The following is a 12,514-nucleotide window of genomic DNA, read 5'->3' as shown; positions in this document are numbered from 1 at the left end:
CAAATGCTCTTTATGGGGGTGTGAGTTCTCGAGGTTTGATGAGGGATAGGGGGCCAATATAAGGGCCAAGTACCAGCACCCATCGTACATCATGTGCGCACACCGCCTGACCCCCCAAATCGTCAGAACCCCCAATGCCACCGGTTAGGCTCTCTAGCGATGCTCCGACAATGCTCCGATGATGGTGCCCCGTGTGAAAAAAATGTGGCACCAGCACATGCCCGAGCCTAGCATGTGCACCGTGGCTCAGACTCTTAGACTGGGAATGAACTCCGTATGATTAGACATGGAATGAACTCCATATGCCTAAGCCAACCCACGAAATGAGTGTGCGGGTGCTCAGCTGATCAGAGAGGTAGAATATGCAAGTCGGGGATCGACCCGGTCCCCTTCTGTGTGCTGCCAGTCCTGCTACCACAACCCTCGGTCTAGCTGGGGCTTAGACATAGAATGAACTTCCTATGCCTAAGCCAACCCACAAAATGGGCGTGCGATCGCTCAGTCGGCCAAAGAGGCAGAATGCGCGAGTTGGGGATTGGCCCCGTCCCCCCTGCGTGCTACCGATCCTGCTGCCGCAACCCTCGATCCAGTTCAATCTTAGACTGGGGATGAACTTTGTATGCCTAAGTCAACCCATGAAAGAAGCCTGCAGGCACTCAATCGATCGGAGAGGCCGATCGAAGAGGCAGAATGCGCAAGCCGGGGATCGACCCGATCCCCCCTACGTGCTATCGATCCTGCAACTAGTTCTGCTACTAGTCCTGCTACCATAACCCTCGGTCCGATCCAATCTTACACTGGGAATGAACTCTGTATGCTTAGACATGAAATGAACTCCCTATGCCTAAGCCAACCCACAAAACAGGCGTGCGACCGCTCAGCCAGCCAAAGAGCTAGAATACGCAAGCCAGGGATTGGCCCGGTCCCCCCTGTGTGCTACCGATCCTGCAGCCACAACCCTTGATCCGGTTTGATCTTAGACTGGGAATGAACTCCATATGCTTAAACTGGGGATGAACTCCGTATGCTTAAGTCAACCCATGAAACAAGCGTATGGGCCTCAGCCAGTCGAAAAGGCTGGTCGAAGAGGCAGAATGCACAAGCCAGGGATCAACCCAGTCCTCCCTATGTGCTGTCGATCCTGCTACTGGTCTTACTACCGTAACCCTCGGTCCGATCTGATCTTAGACTTGAATGAACTCTGTATGCTTAGACATGGAAAGAACTTTGTATGCCTAAACCAACCCACGAAACGAGCGTGCGGGCGCTCAGACGATCGGAGAGGTAGAATGCTTAAGCTGGGGATCGGCCCGGTCCCCCCTGCGTGCTGTTGATCCTGCTACCGCAACCCTCGATCTGGTCTGATCCTAGACTGGGAATGAACTCCGTATGCCTAAGTCAACCCATGAAACGAGTGTTCGGGCGCTGAGCCAATTGGAGAGGCATAATGCGCAAGCCGGGGATCGGCCCGGTCCCCCTCTGCCACAACCCTCGGTTCCGCTGGGGCTTAGATATGGAATGAACTCCCTATGCCTAAGCCAACCCATGAAATGGGCGTGCACGTGCTCAGCCACCCAGAGAGGCAGAATGCGTAAGTCGGAGATCGGCCTGGTCCCCCTTGTGTGCTACCGATCCTGTTGTCGCAACCCTCGGTCTGGTCCGATCTTAAACTGGGAATAAACTCCGTATGCTTAGACTGGGGATGAACTTCGTATGCCTAAGTCAACCCACAAAACAAGCATGCGGGCGCTTAGCCGGCCTGAGAGGCATAATGTGCAAGCCGAGGATCATCCTGGTCCCCCTGTGCGTGTTGTCGATCTCGCTGCTGGTCCTACTGCCACATCCCTCAGTCCAGTTGGGGCTTAGACATGGAATGAACTCCGTATGCCTAAGCCAACCAATGAAATGAACGTGTAAGTGCTCAGCCGACCGGAGAGGCAGAATGCGCAAGCCGGGGATCAGCTCGATCCCCCTTGCGTGCTGCCAATCTTGCTACCGCAACCTTTGATTCAGTTCGATCATAGACTAGGAATGAACTTCGTATGCTTAGACATGGAATGAACTCCGTATGCTAAAGCCAACCCATGAAACGAGCGTGTAGGCGCTCAATCGACCGGACAGGTGGAATGCGTAAGTCGGGGACCGATCCGGTCCCTCCTGCATGATCTTAGACTGGGAATGAACTCTGTATGCCTAAGTCAACCACGAAACGAGCGTGCAGGCATTGAGCCCACCGAAGAGGCATAATGCGCAAGCTAGGGATCGACCTGATCCCCCTCTACGTGTTGTTAGTCTCGCTACCACAACCCTCGATCTAGCTTGGGCTTAGACATGGAATGAACTCCCTATGCCTAAGCCAACCCATGAAATGGGCTTGCGGGTGCTCAGTCGACCGGAGAGGCAGAATGCCCAAGCCGAGGATCGACCCGGTCCCCCTAGCGTGCTATCGATCCTACTATCGCAACCCTCGCTTTGGTCCGATCTTAGACTAGGAATGAACTCTGTATGCTTAGACTGGGGATGAACTTCGTATGCCTAAGTGAACCCACGAAACGAGCGTGTGGATGCTCAGCCGACCAGAGAGGTAGGATGCGTAAGTCGGGGATCGAACGGGAGGTACGTGGTTTCAAGCACATCTTCATATTTCTGCCGTGCCAATACCATTTTTATGGCTTGTAAAGTCATACAATGGTCCCCTACGCCTTCATGTGAAGTTTCGTGGCAAGATGACCCGTTTTCTATTTTTCACGATTTTCAAAACTTTTTACGGTTAGTGTATAACCTGCAGCAATCGAATCGGGTGTTAGTGGTTGTTGCCCTGTCACAACCTCAAATGGGCTCTGGTTCGTTGCCTCACTCCTTTGCAAGTTGTAGGAAAACTACGCAATGTCTAGCAGCTTTGGCCAGTCCCTTTGTGTGGCACTCACATAGTGCCTGAGGTAGACCTCCAATAGTCCATTTACTCGCTCTGTCTGCCCATCGGTCTGCGGATGCATGCTGGTGGAAAAGTTCAAGTCTGATCCCAATAGCTTGAACAACTCAGTCCAGAACCTGCCCGTCCCGATCACTAACAATGGTCCTCGGCACTCTCTAGTACTTAACCATGTTCTTCAGGAACAATCGAGCTGCCTCCTCGACTGGGAACTCCTTGGTTGCTGGAATGAAGATTCCATACTTGGAAAACTTGTCCACCACTACCATGATGCTTCCAAACCCTTCTGCTTTGGGTAGACTGACTATAAAGTCCAGAGAAACACTCTCCCATAGTCACTCTGGCACTGGCAATGGCTCCAAGAGACCACCTGGTTTCTTGAGCTCCACTTTGTCCAATTGGCACACAAGGCAAGTTTTCGGTCTCCACATCATCCCTCATGTGAGGCCAGTAGTACTGGTCCTCGATCAGCGCCAAGGTGCGGCTCACTCCGGCGTGTCCAGCCCACCTTGAATCATGGCATTCTTGCAAAACTTCCTTGCGAAGCTTCTCGTGCTACGGCACAAATAGTCTACTACCCCTGGTGTATAGCAAGCCATCCTGTAACCAAAACCACCTAGTCTTACCTTGCTAGGCATACTCCATCAAAGCCTTGGCTGTAGGATCATGCGTAAGTCCCTCCTTGATGCCCGACACCAGTGACCCCTCTGGTTGGCTAATGGCAGCAAGGTTAGCCTTCCTGCTCAGGGCGTCTGCCACTAGGTTCGATCGTCCTGGCTTGTACTCCATCTAGAAATCAAATTCTGCAAGAAAATCTTGCCATCTAGACTACTTGGAGGACAGCTTCTTCTGCGTTTGGAAGTAGCTGGTCACCACATTGTCCGTCCTCACCACGAACCTCACCCCAACAGGTAATGGCACCAAGTGCACAAGTAGTGCACCACTGCAGTCATCTCCTTCTCTTGGACCGTGTACTTACGCTCAGTCTCGTTCAGCTTTCTGCTTTCAAATGTGATTGGACGTCCCTCCTGCATCAACACGCCCCCTATGGCAAAGTTTGATGCATCCGTATGCACCTCATACGGCTTGGCATGGTCTGGCAAGGCCAAGACTGGCTCCTCGATCACAGCCCGCTTCAACCTGTCAAACACCCTGCGCTCCACTCCCATGCTCTCTCTTTCTTGAGCAAGTCAGTCAATGGCGTGGCTATTGCTGAGTGACCTTTGATTAAGCGCCTGTAGTAGTTAACCAGCCCAAGGAACAATCTCAACTCGATGACCTTGGCTAGTGGTTGCCACTCCAAGATGGCGTGTATCTTGCCTTCATCCATGCGTATCCTACCACCTACCACATGTGGCCAAGGAATGGGATCTCCTGTTGGGCACATGAGCACTTTTCCCTCTTGAAAAATAGCTTGTGCACCTACAACACCTCAAACACCTGTCTCAAGTGGTCTACATGCTCTCCCAAAGTCTGGTTGTAGATCACAATGTCATCCAAATAAATCACAACAAACCGATTAAGGAATGACTGAAGTACCTTGTTCACAAGGGTGCAGAATGTTGCTGGGGCATTTATGAGTCTGAAAGGCATCACCAAGAACTCATACAAACCATACCGAGTGACACATGCTGTCTTTGGCTCATCTCTCTCCGCGATCCTGACTTGATAGTAGCCCAACCTCAAATCCAGCTTGGTGAACCACCTTGCGCTCCCAAGTTGATCGAACAAGTCTGCAATGAGTGGGATGGGGTACTTGTTCTTGATGGTCAGCTTGTTCAAAGCCCGGTAGTCTATGCACAGCCACAATGACCCATCATGCTTGCACTGGAATAGAACTGGTGCACCATAGGGCGCCTTCAATGGCCTGATGAAGCCAGCATCAAGTAACTCTTTGAACTGCTTCCTCAACTTCTCCAACTCTGGTGGAGACATTCGGTAAGGGGCTCTAGCTGGTGGCTTGGCCTCAGACACCAGCTCGATCTTGTGGTCCACCTCCCTCTTAGGTGGTAGCTTGCTAGACAGCTTTACGGGCATTACATCACTAAAGGTCTTCAGCACCTTTAGCACCTCTAAGGGTGACTCAGTCTCCTTTTCCCTTGGCTTATCATATTAAAGGGCTGCCAAGAACGTGTCTTCTTGTCTGCTTACCGCCTTGGCAAATTGGATGGCTGACACCACCCGTGCCTCATCATCGACATACTCCAGGTAAAATTGTTCTCTGAACTCCTTTTAGAACTCTGCCCAGGTTCCAATCTTGGCACTTCCACGCCTGACATCATCACACCTGCGCCTCCACCACAATAAGGCTATATCAGTGAGATACATAGTAGCAGTGCTTACCTTTATTGCCTCATCTTGCATGCCCATGGCCTGGAAGTACTGCTCTATACCCCATAGGTAGTTGTCTACTTCCTTGGCCGCACTAGTCCCCTTGAACTCCTTAGGCTTGGGGACATCCAATCTGGATTTGGACACTCCAACAAACATGCCATTCCTAATGGCAGTCTTGCAAGCAACGAGCTCACTGGCGAGCTCTTCCATCCGCTGGTGCATGGCCTCCATGCCATCATGCAAGGTCAGCACTTCAGCCTTCAAGGTCTAATTCTTTCAGGTGAACACGTCCAAGCCTTTGTTGAAAGTAGCTTCCAGCTCACTTTGGATCTCCTCCCCTATGGAGTCTAGCGATGCAATGTGAGTCTCTACCTCCTCAATCTTCTCCCCCATGTTGCCTACGGTCACCTACACCTTGGCCAGCCTACCGTCCATGGTAGACCAGATATCTCTAGAACTAGCTTTCTTGCCTCTTCCACGCCCATGCTCCTGGGCCTCCGGTTGTTGGCTAGCAACGTCGCTTTGGGATCCCATCTCCTCAATCACAATCTAACCTGCACAACAAAAACACACAAAATCAAACTTACTTTGATACCAACTGTCATGGGCTCTAACCTTAGACTCAGAAACTGTACGGCCTTAGGCTTGGAATCTCCTCCTTTATGCCTAAGTTAGCTAAAACACAAGGGTGTGGGCACTAGAACAATTGGAAGGGCTGATTACGCAAGTTAAAGAGAAACAGGATAAAAAGACAGAATTCTAGAAATGCTCTTGTATTCACTGAAACAGAAGTGTTTGATGGTGTACAAATGAGGGTGGAACAACCCTCTATTTATAGTTAAGGCTCCAGCTACAACTTAATGGCAATATCCCTAGAATAAAGGCTAAAATCATGGGATTATACAGATTACAATCAATCAGGATGCTAACTTCTAATTTTCAGGGTCAACCAAATCTGCCAGGATGCTCCTGCTGATCCTGCCTGCTTCCAGAAGCTTCCCTTGTGTGTCCAGCACCTTGGGCCCTTCTGGATGTGGTACGGGCAGCTTGTATGCCAGGCCTTGGTCTCACGGGCTGGCCTGCAAATTGGGCAGGCGTTCTGAACTCATTTGCTAGGCTTTACGCACAGATACCTACCAACACACCTGGTTTACGGGCCTCAACCTCTGGCTCACTTGCTGGTCCACCTGATGTGCATAGCGCACCCGCCCAGGGTGTGACACTAGTGCTCAGCCGGTCGGAGAGGCAAAATGTGCAAGCCGTGGATCGGCCTGGTCCCCCTCTGCGTGCTGTCGATCTTGCTGCCACAACCCTCGGTCTGGCTGGGGCTTAGACATGGAATGAACTCCCTATGCCTAAGCCATCCCACGAAATGGGCGTGCGGGTGCTCAACCGATCGGAGAGGCAGAATGCACAAGCTGGGGATCAGCTCGATCTCCCTACGTGCTATCGATCCTGCTGCCGCAACCATCGATCCGGTTCGTTCTTAGACTAGGAATGAACTCTGTATGCTTAGACTGGGGATGAACTCCGTATGTCTAAGTCAACCTATGAAATGAGCGTTCAGGCACTCAACCAACTGAAGAGGTAGAATACGCAAGCCGAGGATCGGCTCGATCCCCCCTACGTGCTATCAATCTTGTTGCTGGTCCTACTGCCGCAACCCTCAGTCCGGTCTGATCTTAGACTGGGAATGAACTCCGTATGCTAAGACATGGAATGAACTCCGTCTGCCTAAGCTAACCCATGAAACGAGCGTACGAGCTTTCAGTCGGTCGGAGAGGTAGAATGTGTAAGTCAAGGATCGGCTCGATCCCCCCTGCATGCTGTCGATCCTACTATCGCAACCCTCAGTCCGATCCGATCTTAGACTAGGAATGAACTCCATATGCCTAAGTCAACCCATGAAACGAGCGTGCGGGTGCTCGGCCGGTCGAAGAGGCAGAATGTGCAAGCCGAGGACCGGCTCGGTCCCCCCTACGTGCTGTCGATCCTACTGTTGGTCCTACTGCCACAACCCTCGATCCGATCCGATCTTAGATTGGGAATGAACTCTGTATGCTTAGACATGGAATGAACTCCGTATGCCCAAGCCAACCCACGAAACGAGCGTGCGGGCGTTCAACCGGCCGGAGAGGTAGAACACGTAAGTCAGGGATCGACCCGATACCCCCCTGCGTGCTGCTGATCCTGCTACTGGTCCTACTACCGTAACCCTCGATCCAATCCGATCTTAGACTGGGAATGAACTCTGTATGCTTAGACATGGAATGAACTCCGTATGCCTAAGCCAACCCACGAAATGAAAGTGCGAGCGTTTAGCCGGTCGGAGAGGCAAAATACGTAAGCCAGGGACCGGCCCGATCCCCCCTACGTGCTGTCGATCCTGCTACTGGTCCTGCTCCCGTAACCCTCAGTCCGGTCCAATCTTAGACTAGGAATGAACTCCGTATGCTTAGACATGGAATGAACTCCGTATGCCTAAGCCAACCCATGAAATGAGCATGCGGGTGTTGAACCGATCGAAGAGGCATAATGCGTAAGCAGGGGATCGACCCGGTCCCCTTCTGTGTGCTGCCAGTCCCGTTGCCACAACCCTCGATCCGACTGGGGCTTAGACATGGAATGAACTCCCTATGCCTAAGCCAACCCATGAAATGGGCTTGTGGGTGCTCAACCGGCAGGAGAGACAAAATGTGCAAGTCGAGGATTGACCCGGTCCACCCTGTGTGCTGTCGACCCTACTGCCGCAACCCTCAGTCCAGTCCGATCTTAGACTGGGAATGAACTCCATATGCTTAGACTGGGGATGAACTTTGTATGCCAAAGTCAACCCATGAAACGAGCGTGCGGGCGCTCAGCCAACCAGAGAGGCAGGATGCGTAACTCAGGGATTGAACGGGTGGTAGCTGGGCTCAAGCACATCTTCATATTTCTACCGTACCAATGTCATTTTTATGGCTTGAAAATTCATACAATGGTCCCCTAAGCCTTCATGTGAAGTTTTGTGGCAAGACGACCCATTTTCTATTTTTCATAACTTTTTAAACTTTTTACGGTTCGGGATTTTTTTAAATTTTTTTAGAAAGATTTTTGTCAACGAATTTGGTAGAGGTGATCGTTGTATTTTTGTTGGCATGCTTAAAAAAATTCAGCTAAAACCTCGAAGTGGAGAAGATTTTGTGACCGTTTGAAAAAAGTGTCCCCATTTTAGACACTTTAATGGCTACTGGCAGCAAACCTATAAAATCTCAAATGCTCTTTAAGGGGGTGTGAGTTCTCGAGGTTTGATGAGGGATAGGGGGCCAATATAAGGGCCAAGTACCAGCACCCATCACTCATCATGTGCACACACCCCCCGGCCCCCCAATCGCCGGAACCCACAATGCCGTCGGTTAGGCTCTCCGACAATGCTCTAGTGATGGTGCCCCGGGTGAAAAAAATACGACAGCAGCACATGCCCAAGCCCAGCATGTGCATTGTGGCTCAAAATCTTAGACTGGGAATTAGACAAGGAATGAACTCCGTATGCCTAAGCCAACCCACGAAACGAGCGTGTGGGCGCTCAGCCAATTGGAGAGGTAGAATGGACAAGCCGGGGACCGACCGGGTCCCCCCTACGTGCTATCGATCCTGCTACTGTAACCCTCAGTCTGGTCTGATCTTAGACTGGGAATGAACTTTGTATGCCTAAGTCAACCCACGAAACAAGCATGCGGGTGCTGAACCGGTCGAAGAGGCATAATGCGGAAGCCGGGGATCGGCCCGGTCCCCCTCTGTGTGCTACCGGTCCAGCTACCACAACCCTCGATCCGGTTGGGGGTTATACATGGAATGAACTCCCTATGCCTAAGCCAACCCACAAAACAGACGTGCGGGTGCTCAACCGATCGGAGAGGCAGAATGCGCATGCCGGGGATCAGCCCGACTCCCCCTGCGTGCTGCTGATCCTACTGCCGTAACCCTCGGTCTGGTCGAATCTTAGACTGGGAATGAACTCTGTATGCTTAGACTAGGGATGACCTCTATATGCCTAAGTCAACCCACGAAACGAGCGTGCGGGCGCTCAGCCGACCAGAGTGGCAGGATGCGCACGCTGGGGATCAAACGGGTGGTAGGTGGGTTCAAGCACATCTTCATATTTCTGACGTGCCAATGCCATTTTTATGGCTTGTAAATTCATACAATGGTCCCCTAAGCCTTCATGTGAAGTTTCATGGCAAGATGACCCGTTTTCTATTTTTCATGATTTTTGAAACTTTTTAAGGTTCGGGATTGTTCAAAAATTTTTTACAAAGAGTTTTGTCCCCAAATTTGGTAGAGGTGATCCTTGTATTTTTGTTGGCATGCACAAAAAAATTCAGCTAAAAACTCGAAGTGGAGAAGATTTTTTGACTGTTTGAAAAAAGTGTCCCCATTTGAGACACTTTAATGGCTACTGGCAGCAAACCTATAAAATCTCTAATTCTCTTTAAGAAGGTGTGAGTTCTTGAGGTTTTATGAGGGATAGGGGGCCAATATAAGGGCCAAGTACCAGCACCCATTGCACAAAATGTGCGCACATCCCCTCGGCCCCCACAATCATCGGAATCCCTAATGTCGTCGGTTAGGCTCTCCGGCGATGCTCCGACGATGGTGCCTCGGGCGAAAAAAATGTGACACTAGCACATGCCCAAGCCTAGCATGTGCACCGTGGCTCAAAATCTTAGACTAGGAATGAACTTCGTATGCTTAGAGATGGAATGAACACCGTATGCCTAAGCCAACGCACGAAACAAGCGTGCGGGCGCTCTGCTGACCGGAAAGGTAGAATGCCCAAGCCAGGGATCGACCCGGTCCCCACTGCGTGCTGTCGATCCCGCTACCGTAACCCTCGGTCCGATCCGATCTTAGACTGGGAATGAATTCCGTATGCATAAGTCAACCCATGAAACGAGCGTACAGGTGCTGAACCGACCGAAGAGGGATAATACTCAAGCAATGGATCAGCCCGATCCCCCTCTATGTGCTACCAGTCCCGCTACCATAACCCTTGGTCCGGTTGGGGCTTAGACATGGAATGAACTCCCTATGCCTAAGCCAACCCACGAAATGGGCGTGCGGGCGCTCAGCCGATCGAGGAGGCAGAATGCGCAACCGGGGATCGACCCGATCCCCCCTGCGTGCTGTCGATCCTGTTGCCGCAACCCTCGCTCCGATCCGATCTTAGACTGGGAATGAACATCGTATGCTTAGACTAGGGATGAACTTCGTATGCCTAAGTCAACCCATTAAACGAGCGTGCGGGCGCTCAACCGATCGGAGAGGCAGAATGCACAAGCCGGGGATCGACCCGGTCCCCCCTACGTGCTATGATCCTGCTGCTGGTCCTGCTTCTGCAACCCTCGGTCTGGTCCGATCTTAGACTAGGAATGAACTCCGTATGCTTAGATATGGAATGAACTCCGTATGCCTAAGCCAACCCACAAAACGAGCGTGCGGTTGCTTAGCAGTTTAGAAAGGTAGAATGCACAAGCCGGGGACCGGCCCGATCCCCCCTACGTGCTGTCGATCCTACTGTAACAACCCTCGGTCTGATCTGATCTTAGGCTGGGAATGAACTCCGTATGCCTAAGTCAAACCACGAAACGAGCGTGCGGGCACGGAGCTGGTCGGAGAGGCATAATGCGCAAGCCGAGGATTGGCCCGATCCCCCTCTGCTTACTGCCGGTCCCGCTGCCACAACCCTCGATCCGGTTGGGGCTTAAACATAGAATGAACTCCCTATGCCTAAGCCAACCCACGAAACGGGTGTGCGGGTGCTCAGCCCACCGGAGAGGCAGAATGCACAAGCTGAGGATCGGCCCGATCCCCCCTACGTGCTACCGATCTTGCTGTCGCAACCCTCAGTCTAGTCCAATCTTAGACTGGGAATGAACTTCATATTCTTAGGCTGGGGATGAACTCCGTATGCCTAAGTCAACCCACGAAATGAGCGTGCGGGCGCTTAGTCGGTCGGAGAGGCAGAATGCGTAAGCCAGAGATCGACCTGATCCCTCCTGCATGCTACAGATCCTGCTGCTGGTCCCGCTGCCGTAACCCTCGATCCGGTTCAATCTTAGACTGGGAATGAACTCTGTATGCTTAAACATGGAATGAACTCCGTGTGCCTAAGCCAACCAACAGAATGAGCGTAAAAGCGCTCAGCCGGCCGGAGGGGCAGAATACGCAAGCTGGGGACCGATCCAGTCCCCCCTACGTGCTGTCGATCCTGTTGCCACAACCCTCGGTCTGATCCGATCTTAGACTAGGAATGAACTCTGTATGCCTAAGCCAACCCATGAAACGAGCGTGTGGATGCTAAGCCGGTCGGAGAGGCATAATGCGCAAGTCGGGGATCGACCCGATCGCCCTCTACGTGCTGTCGATCCCGCTGCCACAACCCTCGGTTCGACTGGGGCTTAGACATGGAATGAACTCCTTATGCCTAAGCCAACCCATGAAACGGGCATGCGGGCGCTCAGTCGGTTGGAGAGGCAGAATGCCCAAGCTGGGGATCGGCCCAGTCCCCCCTGCGTGTTGCCGATCCTGCTGCCGCAACCCTCAGTCCGGTTCGATTTTAGACTGGGAATGAACTCCGTATGCTTAGATTGGGGATGAACTCCGTATGCCTAAGTCAACCCACGAAACGAACGTGTGGCCGCTCAGCCGACCAGAGAGGCAGGATGCGCATGCCGGGGATCGAACGGGTGGTAAGTGGGTTCAAGCACATCTTCATATTTCTGCCATGCCAATGCCATTTTTATGGCTTGTAAATGCATACAATGGTCCCCTAAGCCTTCATGTGAAGTTTCGTGGCAAGACGACCCGTTTTCTATTTTTCATGATTTTCGAAACTTTTTATGGTTCGGGATTTTTAAAAATTTTGTTAGAAAGAGTTTTGTCCCCAAATTTGGTAGAGGTGATCCTTCTATTTTTGTTGGCATGCTCAAAAAAATTCAGCTAAAAACTCGAAGTGGAGAAGATTTTGTGACTGTTTGAAAAAGTATCCCCATTTTAGACACTTTAATGGCTACTGGCAGCAAACCTATAAAATATCAAATGCTCTTTAAGGGGGTGTGAGTTCTCAAGGTTTGATGAGGGATAAGGGTCCAATACAAGGGCCAAGTACCAGCACCCATCACACATCATGTGCGCACACCCACCCGGCCCCCCCAATCACCGGAACCCTTAATGTCGCCCGTTAGGCACTCCGATGATGGTCCAACG

The sequence above is a fragment of the Durio zibethinus genome, chromosome 3 (assembly GCF_047325235.1).
Source record: "Durio zibethinus cultivar Kanyao isolate XHJ-2024 chromosome 3, ASM4732523v1, whole genome shotgun sequence".
NCBI lineage: Eukaryota > Viridiplantae > Streptophyta > Magnoliopsida > Malvales > Malvaceae > Durio > Durio zibethinus.
This window is presented reverse-complemented; position numbering follows the sequence as displayed.